Source organism: Chrysochloris asiatica, unplaced genomic scaffold (genome assembly GCF_000296735.1).
Source record: "Chrysochloris asiatica unplaced genomic scaffold, ChrAsi1.0 scaffold00019, whole genome shotgun sequence".
NCBI classification, from domain to species: domain Eukaryota; kingdom Metazoa; phylum Chordata; class Mammalia; order Afrosoricida; family Chrysochloridae; genus Chrysochloris; species Chrysochloris asiatica.
In genome coordinates, this window is record NW_006408537.1 from 10,277,255 (window position 1) to 10,287,443 (window position 10,189).

The following is a 10,189-nucleotide window of genomic DNA, read 5'->3' on the forward strand; positions in this document are numbered from 1 at the left end:
TATTGTCAGGAGGGAGCAATTGCTGGAGAAGGATATCATGTTTGGTAAGGTGGAGGGTCAGAGAAAAAGAGGAAGACCCCCAATGAGATGGATTAGCCAAGTGGCAGCGTCGATGAACTCAAGCGTGGTAACAATAGTGAGGTTGGCCCAGGATCGGGCAGTGTTTCGTTCTGTTGCGCATAAGGTCGCTATGGGTCGGTACTGACTTGATGGCATCTAACAACAACAACTGATGATGGTAACATTTAATTGTAGTAAACAGGATCCTTTGAGAATTTAATACCTTGAAAATCTAGATTTATGTGTTTTTCTTTATATTATTGTTGTTCTTAAGTGTTCTGAGTAAGTTCTAACTTATAGGGACCCTGTCGATACAGGATTTTCCAGGAGTAGCTCGTGGGTTTGAACTGCTGACCTTTGCTAGTAGTCCAGTGTTTATCTTACAGGATAGGTTTTAGTTCTTGAACACATCACAGTAACCTTTACTTTAAGGGTTCCTCTACTATCGTTGGAATGAAACAAGTTCTCTATAGAAGGACTACCATTTTTAGATTACTTAAGACATTATTCACTATCCTGTATTTACTCATTTAAGGAGCTCTGGTAGCGTAGTGGTTATGAATCAGGCTGTGAACCTTAAGGCCAGCAATTTGAAACTACTGACTGTTTGCACCCAGGTCTCCATAATTTGCACAATCATTCTGCATGAGACTCCCATTCAATCTTTAAAGAAAGCTAGAGAGCCATGTGGGGCTAAACAATGAAACCGTTTCTGTAGACAATTTGACATATGGAACCAAGGAAGGGCTTTCCTGTTCATGGCAACAAGAAAAGCATAAACGGGAGTGCATTCTGCATGTACCTGCCCATACAATCAGTCTCTGTGAGCTCTGGTCTGCCTGCAAGGCATTGATTTACTCCATACTTGTTAATGCCTGGTACAATTTCTCACATTCAATCAATGCTAGAAAAGTTTGAGAAGCTTAAATTAGCAAGCTTATGAGTCTTAACCAGATATTTAAATGCATGATGCTGATTTTATAGCTTTACTTATTATAGGAAAACATCACCTTATTATAGGTAAACATCACCTTGTCTCCTAAACTGATTAGTGCATGGAGCTAATGAAACCAGACAATATTGTTTCCCTTCCTAAGGCTATCCATTGTTGTGGTCCTCATCTCTAGCAAGACCTGCATCTGTGGTCCTTCCGCTCATCAACCAGTGACGATGCTTATTGTTGGTCACAGGGGTTTGGTCGAGAAAAAGCAGATGAACTCCTTCCCTGCTGCCAGCAAAACAACTCATGGCATGCACTGGAGTGGGGGTGGAGGTGGTAGGCTCAGCAGGACAATCTTCTCATATTAAGGTCAACATGTTATTAAATATTCTCCATAGGGAGGTGATTGGATTAAATAATTAGTGAATATAAAGTGCTTTAAACTACTAATTAAAATGCTTTGTGAGTCCACTTTTCAGATAATCCGTAGTCTTTGAATCTATCATGAGGCACGTGGGAACAGGGTGATATTCTCTTTCACTTCTCTCTACTCCCCATGAGTGCTTATAATTATATCATGGATGAGGTTTGGCATTTTACAGCATTTACAAATGTAATCTACCATTGTAACTTCTCAAACTTCAGTACCTAAGAAAAACAGGGCAAGATAGCTAAGAAAATCTTTTCAGGAGAGGAGGAAGATTAGAAACACTAGATTAGCAAGCAGCTCACACTATTAATCATGTATCACCATGCCGACATAAGTACTATGAGCTTGTATTATATAGAGGGAAAACATGCTAAAAATGAAGCACAACTACTGATAAGTCTGTTGTGGGCTACTTGTTTCAAGAGTTCAATTTAATCTCCTGTTGCAGCCTAGAGATTTGAACGGTAAAGAAGCAATTACTTCTGTCCCTGGAAGATGAAACTCTTCCCCATTAAGGAGTTATGCCTAGCTCTTGAGATGATTTAAGAAACCATCTGACATATACAGTATGTAATATTGAATAACCTACAGTCAATCATGTCACACGGTTTTGAATAGATCTAAAATTATGTGTATTTTTTTTTTTTAATGAACTTGCAGTATTTAATAGCCACACCTTTACTAGGCAAACAACAAGAGCACATAATACAAGTTAAGTATACAACACTCACTCCAAAGGTGGTATGTTTTTGTTGTTGTTAAGTGCTGTCGAGTTGATTCCGACTCATAGCGACCCTGTACAGGGTTTCTGAGACTGTAAATCTTTAAGGGAGCAGAAAGCCTCATCTTTCTCCCGCGGAACAACTGGTAGTTTCAAACTGCTGACCTGAAGGTTCACAGCCTGATTTGTAACCACTATGCTGCCAGAGCTCCTTAAAGGTGGTATGGACATAATTAAATGCGCCTGACACCATTTAAGTGGATTTTTTTGACTATTGGTAGGAGAAACCCAAAATTTGAACCCATTGCCATCAAGTTGATTTAGACTCATAGAGAATTTATAAGGACAGAATAGACCTGTCCCATAGGTTTCCATGGTTGTAAAGCCTTACAGAGGCAGATTGCCGTATCTTTCTCCAGTGGATTAGCTGGAAAGTTTGAGCTGCTGATCTGCAACGAAGCTCTTTAACCACTGTGCCATCAGGAATTCTACTGGTAGGAGAAGGGAGTGTGAAATTATGATGTTGAACATGGAGACTCCCCTATCTTTTCCTCCCTATTCTTGAACTATTAATGCCTCTCTAAGATCTCCCATAGCTCTTAAGTTCCTTTAAGATACTGTGTATTTTACCCATTCTAGCTGATCTCACATTATAACCAATGGCATTATAGTTATGTGGCAGATATCTTATCTCCACTCCTGGTATATAAATCTCTGTAAGGCCAGGTTGAGTCTTTATCATCTTGATCATCTTTACAACACTTAAGATAAGCAAAGTAGGCACTAAATATGTGGAGAATAAATACATTAAATTAATGATTCAGTGCTATTAATTAACTGTATAACCCAGGCAATTTCATTTTTTGCTTGGATTTCTGTATTTATAAAATAACAAATTCATCAATTACTTCAGCAGTGCAACTTGGACTTTTTCCTTCAATACTATCAGTTCTTGATCATATGGTACCACTTGAAATGGTTGAAAATCAACCAATTCATTTTGGCACAGTAACTGGCTCCATAGGATAAGCACGAGACTGAAACACAAGGTTGGTAATTCGAGCCCACTAGCCAATCCATTGGCTGAAAGCAGAAAGATTAGGTTTTCTTCTTCTGCCAAGATTTAAAACCTCAGAAACCCTATACAGGGTAACTATGAGTCAGAAGCAACTTGATGGTACTTAATAACAACAACAACATTAACAAATTGTGAACAATCCATCAATGTTCAAAAAGTAAGTAATAAAAAAACACTTTAAAAAAAGTGAAAGGACATAACAAGCAGACAAGCCTGGACCAGCTAGAAGAACAGAAGATACTTCTTGAAAGAAAGACCGACAGGAAAAATACAAAATAAAAATGGCAGTCTGATTTGCTAATACAAGAACAAGCAAGTTATTTGCTGGGGAGCCATCAAGGAAAGTAATCAGGTACCTATATAGGACAAATCCCCCTCCAAGACTGAAACTCAAAGGAAACACAGGAGCAGGCTCGCAGTATGTGCTTTTAGTTGTTTAAATGATTATATATTCCTGAGTGTTTTTGTGTAACCGCCCCCCCCCCAAAACAAAAACAAAAACAAAAAAAACAGAGGGACTAAAACAAATACTGTTGAATGATGATGCATGGAGGACAATAATCATTGCAATGAAACAATGAACGTAAAACTGATTGTCCCCCATATAAACTATCACTCAATTCACAATAAAAACTTAAAAAATACAAAAACAAAAAAACACACAAACAAACATTGGGAATAGGAAAAAAAAAAAAGAACATATAAAGAGATTTTAAGTCATTACTTTGATCTGTTTGTATTGCTTTTCATGTTTTGACAGATTATTTTCCCCCAAAGTTTTGACCTATTACTATTTTATAAAATGTGGGGAGCTTACATATTATTTATTTTTTTTTCATTTTAGCTAAACTGGCTATTGTTAGTGGGCTTTATACTTTGTCTAGCTTTACTTTTTAATTCCATTTTATAACTGTTTCATTAACAGCTGCATTCAGTTTCCTGGAGAGATGCACTAGTCTGCCATTACTGCCATGGTCCAGGACTGAGAAGACTTGACAGAGGTTTTCCATGTTTATGGTGAGTGTGATGCTCTCAGTGTCCTTGGGTGCACAGGGGACGAGATGGGATCTGGAGAATAAATGAAACTGTGGAATAGCAAAGCACTTCATAATAGCATTTTACTATATTTTCAGAGAATGTTATGACAGGGAATGTCACTTTGAGTCATCATTCAGCTAAACAGAGATGCATGCTTTGGAATTCTTGACTGTGTATGAAAGTTACATTTCACTTGGTATTTCAGTGAATGTTTGAATTTAAAAGTTTTATTACCTAATATATAAGCAAAATAATTCCAGTGCTTATCTTACTACCTGAAAGAGACAATAATAGGTTTTATAATGTGCTTGCAGCAAGATTTTTCGAGGTTATTTTTTTAGGTTATTGTATCACATGACTTGATTCTTATGCATCTCTGACTCTCCATGTAGAGGCAGCTTTTATTTCTTATCATGAAAGGGTTGTCATTGACAATTCCAGTTCCTTTGAAGATGGAATAATTCAACATTCAACTTATTATTGTCTCTTTGCTTTGCTTTATAGGCATGGTTCACTTGTAGTGATAATTTGAATGGTATTTTGCCACTCTTGCAATTTCAGAACACTCTTTTGCATTGAATATTTTTTAACATATAGGGAAAAGAATAAATATTTACAGACTACTTAAATTCAGTTTTGAAACATTATGCTTATCCTGTATCAACTACTTTTTAAGTGATTTACATGGTTAAGGCCCTTTCAACCCACAAACTCATTGACCCCATCGAATATATTACAAGGACTCCTGGTGTGGTGCTGTAGGATCAGCCCTGGACTAGGTTAGCAGTTCAAACCCACCAGCTGCTCCCTGGAAACCCTATACAGGGTCACTATGAGTTGGAAACAACTCAATGGCACATAACAATAACAGCAATAGCAATATATTTAAAATTTGAGAAACTATGACTTTGCTTTCAATTGTCAGTTTTCAAAATAGGCAAGTTCTCTTAGACAAATTGATAGATTGAAGGAATCTACTGGATCGCTTGTATTTTGGAAATAATAATATCCCCTTCATCACTATCTTCTGACCCACTCAACCCACTTAGTTGAGTCTCCTTTTTTGTGCCACTAAATTAGATTTTTGATAAATTTCTTAGTTTTTCCATTTACTTTGAAATACATCTGTGGTGAAGTGAATTGTTTAAGGAACTCCCACTGAATGACTCTTTTTATGATGGGTGAGCAAGACAAGGTGAGATAAGATACTGACAGGATGGCATGATTCAACTGTGAATGCTAACAGAGGTCATTGTAATTGTGAAAACTTGGAACTCTAACATGGATTTAAAATGAGCAATCTCAGAAGCAGGATGGGAGATCTCATTATCATAAAAGAGAAAGTAGCAGGAGAAGAAAGGATCCTTTGGATCTCGAGATCCCTGTGTTTTGAATCTCCTCAATCCAGGGATGAAAAACTGTGAATTAGGAGGAATGGGAGAAGATTAGCAACAGCAGAAATCAAGAACGTGAGACAAATCCCAGCCCACGGAGCAAATAAAGCTGCATGACTCTGGGCAGGAGGTTTGATTATAAAGTGGGTGCCTCTAGGCACTTCAGGGGGAAGTTAGGTTTGCTGATCCACAGAGCTAGAGCTGAGTGCCTTCAGGCTGAGGCTTACGGTGAAGTGGTGTGTCCTGTAGGCATTTATCACCAGCTGACTGGAACAACTGTGCCCTCAGCATTTATTTCCTGTCTTGTGCCTGTTAACTTCTTTGAGTATGTGTCTCATTCCTGTGTAGCCATTGAAATGGATTATTGAGCCCAGATACATAGAGAGGGCTGTGGGAGGAACGGTTTGTTTTCACACTTTTCGCAACATGATTGTCTCGTTTTCAGGTATTAATAAGTCTCGATTAGTTGAAAATAAACTTTCATTTCACATAACAATTTAAAACTTCTTCCCTCTCTTCTACCTCGGTCCCCACCCCACCCCAGACTCAGCTCAGGCATAGCCCAGGTGCCATAACATACAACCTTGTGGGGGTCGAGGGAACATGTTCCATTTATTCACTAATTTTGTCCCTCTTCTTTCCTCAATTGTTATATGCTGCTTCTGGATCCTTCAGGATCATGCAGAGAATAGGAATTTCAGGAAAACGGCAAGATCTTATTTGATTGCTGCCATTAGAATCTGGCATAGGAATACCCGTGTGGTAGATGTTCAGATGCTGTTTCCTTCTCCCAAAGGGTGTATTGGTGTACTTTTTAGAATCCTTTCTATCACTCTCCCTCCAGTCCCTTTCAGGTTCCTCTAGTCCTATACTTTTCTTGAAGGTGGATCACATGCTTTCAGATTGATCCAAGTAGGCATCATTTTACATCCTTTCCCTAATAAATTGTTTTTCCAAGCTGGGTTCTTTCATATATCTCAAACCCAGATACTTTTTGCAACTTCCACTTAAACTCAGAACCCTCTTCCTTGCCTCTTAAACTTGGATATGCAAGAAATAACATTTCATTCTCCCTTTAATATTCCTCAGCTTGTGCTAGTCCACTTTCTTAGGGAAAAGTCAGACAGTGTCTCTGTACTCAAACTCTCGAGAATGTAGGTGAGGTTCTCAAGAGAATTTTCTTCTATGTCTAGATTCAGTGTAAACATTAACAAAGTGAACGTATGAGTTTTACAGCTGATTAAGCTGGAGCAGAGAAGGTGGGAAGAGAAGGTTCAACATGTTAGGTTTTCCTTTTAAAACCATATCTGCTCTAGAATATTTTTAAAAATTAGGTTAAGAGAAAGAGAACCTATATGATAAGGTATTGTTGGTATTGTTATTAAGTGCCATTGAGTTGTTTCTGACTCATAGAAACCCTGTATACGGTTTCTGGAGAACAAATACTGGTTTGAACCACAAACATTGCGGTTAGCAGTCCAGTGCTTATCCTTCAGTATCACATACACCAGGACGCCACGGAAAGATGTTGTTAAGTGTCGTTGAGTCAGTTCAAACTCATAGTGACCCTGTATAGGGTTTCTGAGGAGTGGCTGGTGAGTTTGAACTACCGACCTTGAGGTCCAGCGCTTATCCTACAGGACCACACAGGACTCCAGAATAAGGTATAAGAGGTTTCAAAGAAAGATGGAAGGAATACACAGAGTCATTGTCCTAAAAAGAATTGGTCAATATTCAACCATTTCAGGAGGTAACACATAGTCAAGAATTGATGGTACTGAAGGAAGAAATCGAAGTCTCACTGAGGTCATCAGTAAAAACAAAGCACTAGTAATTGTAGGCATACCAAATGAGGATTTCCCACAGATTGATGCAACACTGGAAATACCCCTCTATGCCACGATATTTGGAAGACAGCTACCCAGTCCATTGACTGTAAGAGTTTCATACTTGTGTTCCTTTCAAAAAGAGATGATTCAACAGAACGTGGAAATTATCATTAATATTGTACTCAGGTATATTTTTGCAAATGATAGTCCAAAAAATGGTAGCCACAGTACACTGACAAAAATCCAAGTTGGATGCAGAAGAGGATGTGGAATGAGGGATACCATTGCTGATGTCAGATGGATCTTGGCTGAAAGTAGAGAATACCAGAAAGGTATTTGTTGCTGTTGCTGTTAAGCACAGTCGAGTCTGTTCCAACCCGTTGTGACCCTGTGTAGTGTTTCTGAGGAGCACCTGGTGGGTTTGAACCACCAATCTTGTGGTTTAAACTGACCTCTTGGTCCAGTGCATTATACCGCAGCACTATACTTTAAAACACAAGAAAGGTATTAATTGTGCTTTATGGCTATGCAATGTCATTTGACTGTGTAGCATGACAAATTAATGGTAACTTTGCAAAGAATGAGAATTCTAGAACAGTTAATTGTGCTCATCTAAAACCTGTACACAGATAAAGAGGCAGCTGTACAAACAGGAAAAAAGGGGTATTTCAGTCTAAAGTCAGGAAATGTGTGTCAGGGTCATATCCTTTCACTGTACTTATTCAATGTGTATGCTAAGCAAACAATCCAATAAAGTAGATTATATGAAAAAGAATATGACATCAGGACTGGAGGAACACTCATTAACTAATTGTGATATGCAGATGACATAATCTTCCTTGTCAAAAGCAAAGAAGACTTGAAGTACTTACTGGTGAAGATCAAAGATCAATATGCATTACATCTCAACAGAGAGACAACAAAAATTCTCACAACTGAACCAATAAGCATCATCAAGATAAATGGAGAAAAGATTGAAATTGGCAAGGATTTCATTTTACTTGGACTCACAATCAACACCAATGAAAACAGCAGTTGATAAATCAAACAATGCATTGAATTGGACAACTCTACTAGAAAAGGCCTCTTTAAAGTGTTTAAAAGCAAAAATGTCACTTTGAGGAGTACAATGCACCTGATCCAAATTATGTCCTTATAAGCATATAAAAGTTGGACAACAGATAATGAAGACTAAGGTGGGGTTGCTGCCTCTAAACTATGGTGTTAGTGAAGAATATTGAGCATACCAGAAGAAGAAACATATGTGTCTTAGAAGTACAGCCAGAATGTTCCTCAGAAAAGAAGAAGAGACTTTATCTCACATAAGTTGGATATGCTATCAGGAGGCACTAGTCTCTGGAGAAAGACATCATGCTTAGTAAATTAGAGGGTCATCAAAAAAGATAAAGATCATCAATGAAATGCACTGATGCAATGACAGCAACAATGGCTCAGACATGTGAAGATGGTTCAGGACTATGCAGTGCTTCATTCTATTGTACATGGGTTACTATAAGTCAGAATTGACTCAACAGCAACAGACCCAACAATATAGCACATAATTTTTTGTTGTTGAAAATATGCACAGCAAAACATTCACCAATTCAATCATTTCTGTATGTATCATTAAGTGACATTGGTTTATATTATGCTATGATATGTTTGAATTCTGTACCTGTTCTCACCCTTCTTTTTTGAGTTTTTCTTTCCCCATTAATATAAAGTTACAGTCCCCTAACGTTCCTATCTAATCTTTCTAGTTACTGCTATTAAATTGATCCCATATGATACTTTCTTAAAAAGCACAATGATCAAGGCAAACAGTTTTTACTAGTTAAGCTAAACTATTTTTTTCGTTCTAAGATTTCAGGGGAAATTTTAGTTTGAGGTTTAAAGATGATCTCAGAGCAGTAGTTTCAGGTGTTCATCCAACCCTCATGGCTCCAGGAAGTCTGAAGTTCATGAAAATACGACATTTTCTTCCTATGATCAAGCAGAGTTCTTCTATGGTTCTTTGATCAAACAGGGTTCTTCTAGGGTATCTTTGATAAAAATGTTCAATAATAGTACTCAGGCACCATCTAGTTCTCCTGGTCTCCAGTCAAAGGAGGCAATGGTTCATGGATCAATGGTCCATGTACCTCTCCTATTGCTGACTTTCCTTCTTTCCTGTTATTTCAAGCAAAAAGAGGCCAATTGTATCTAGGATGGCTTTTTGCAAACTTTTAATACCCCAGAGACTGCAATGAACTAGGAGGTAGAACAGAATAATGAAATATATCATAAGCTCGATTAAATTATCTTGGAAGTTTCATGAAATCATGACCCTAAAGCTATAAAACAAGAAACCAAATTCCAGAAAGGTTTTGTGGCTGTACATAAGGGCTCAGCAGCTTTTTTTTTTTTTTTTTTTTTTTTTGTCATTGTATTTATATATATCACACACATTTTGCCAATTCAACTTTTTGCAGGTGTGCAACGTATTGACAGCAGTTACGATAGCTGGTTATACAATTTTACCCTTAATCAATATAATATTTCCATCACTGTTGATCCACATTTTACCTTCCCTCCTGCCCCTGGTAACCACTAATAAAATTTGTTCTTTATACATTTGCTTTTTTCTTATCTTTTTATATAACTAAGAAGGAGCTCTGGTAGCGTAGTGGTTACAAATCGGGCTGCGAACCTCACGGTCA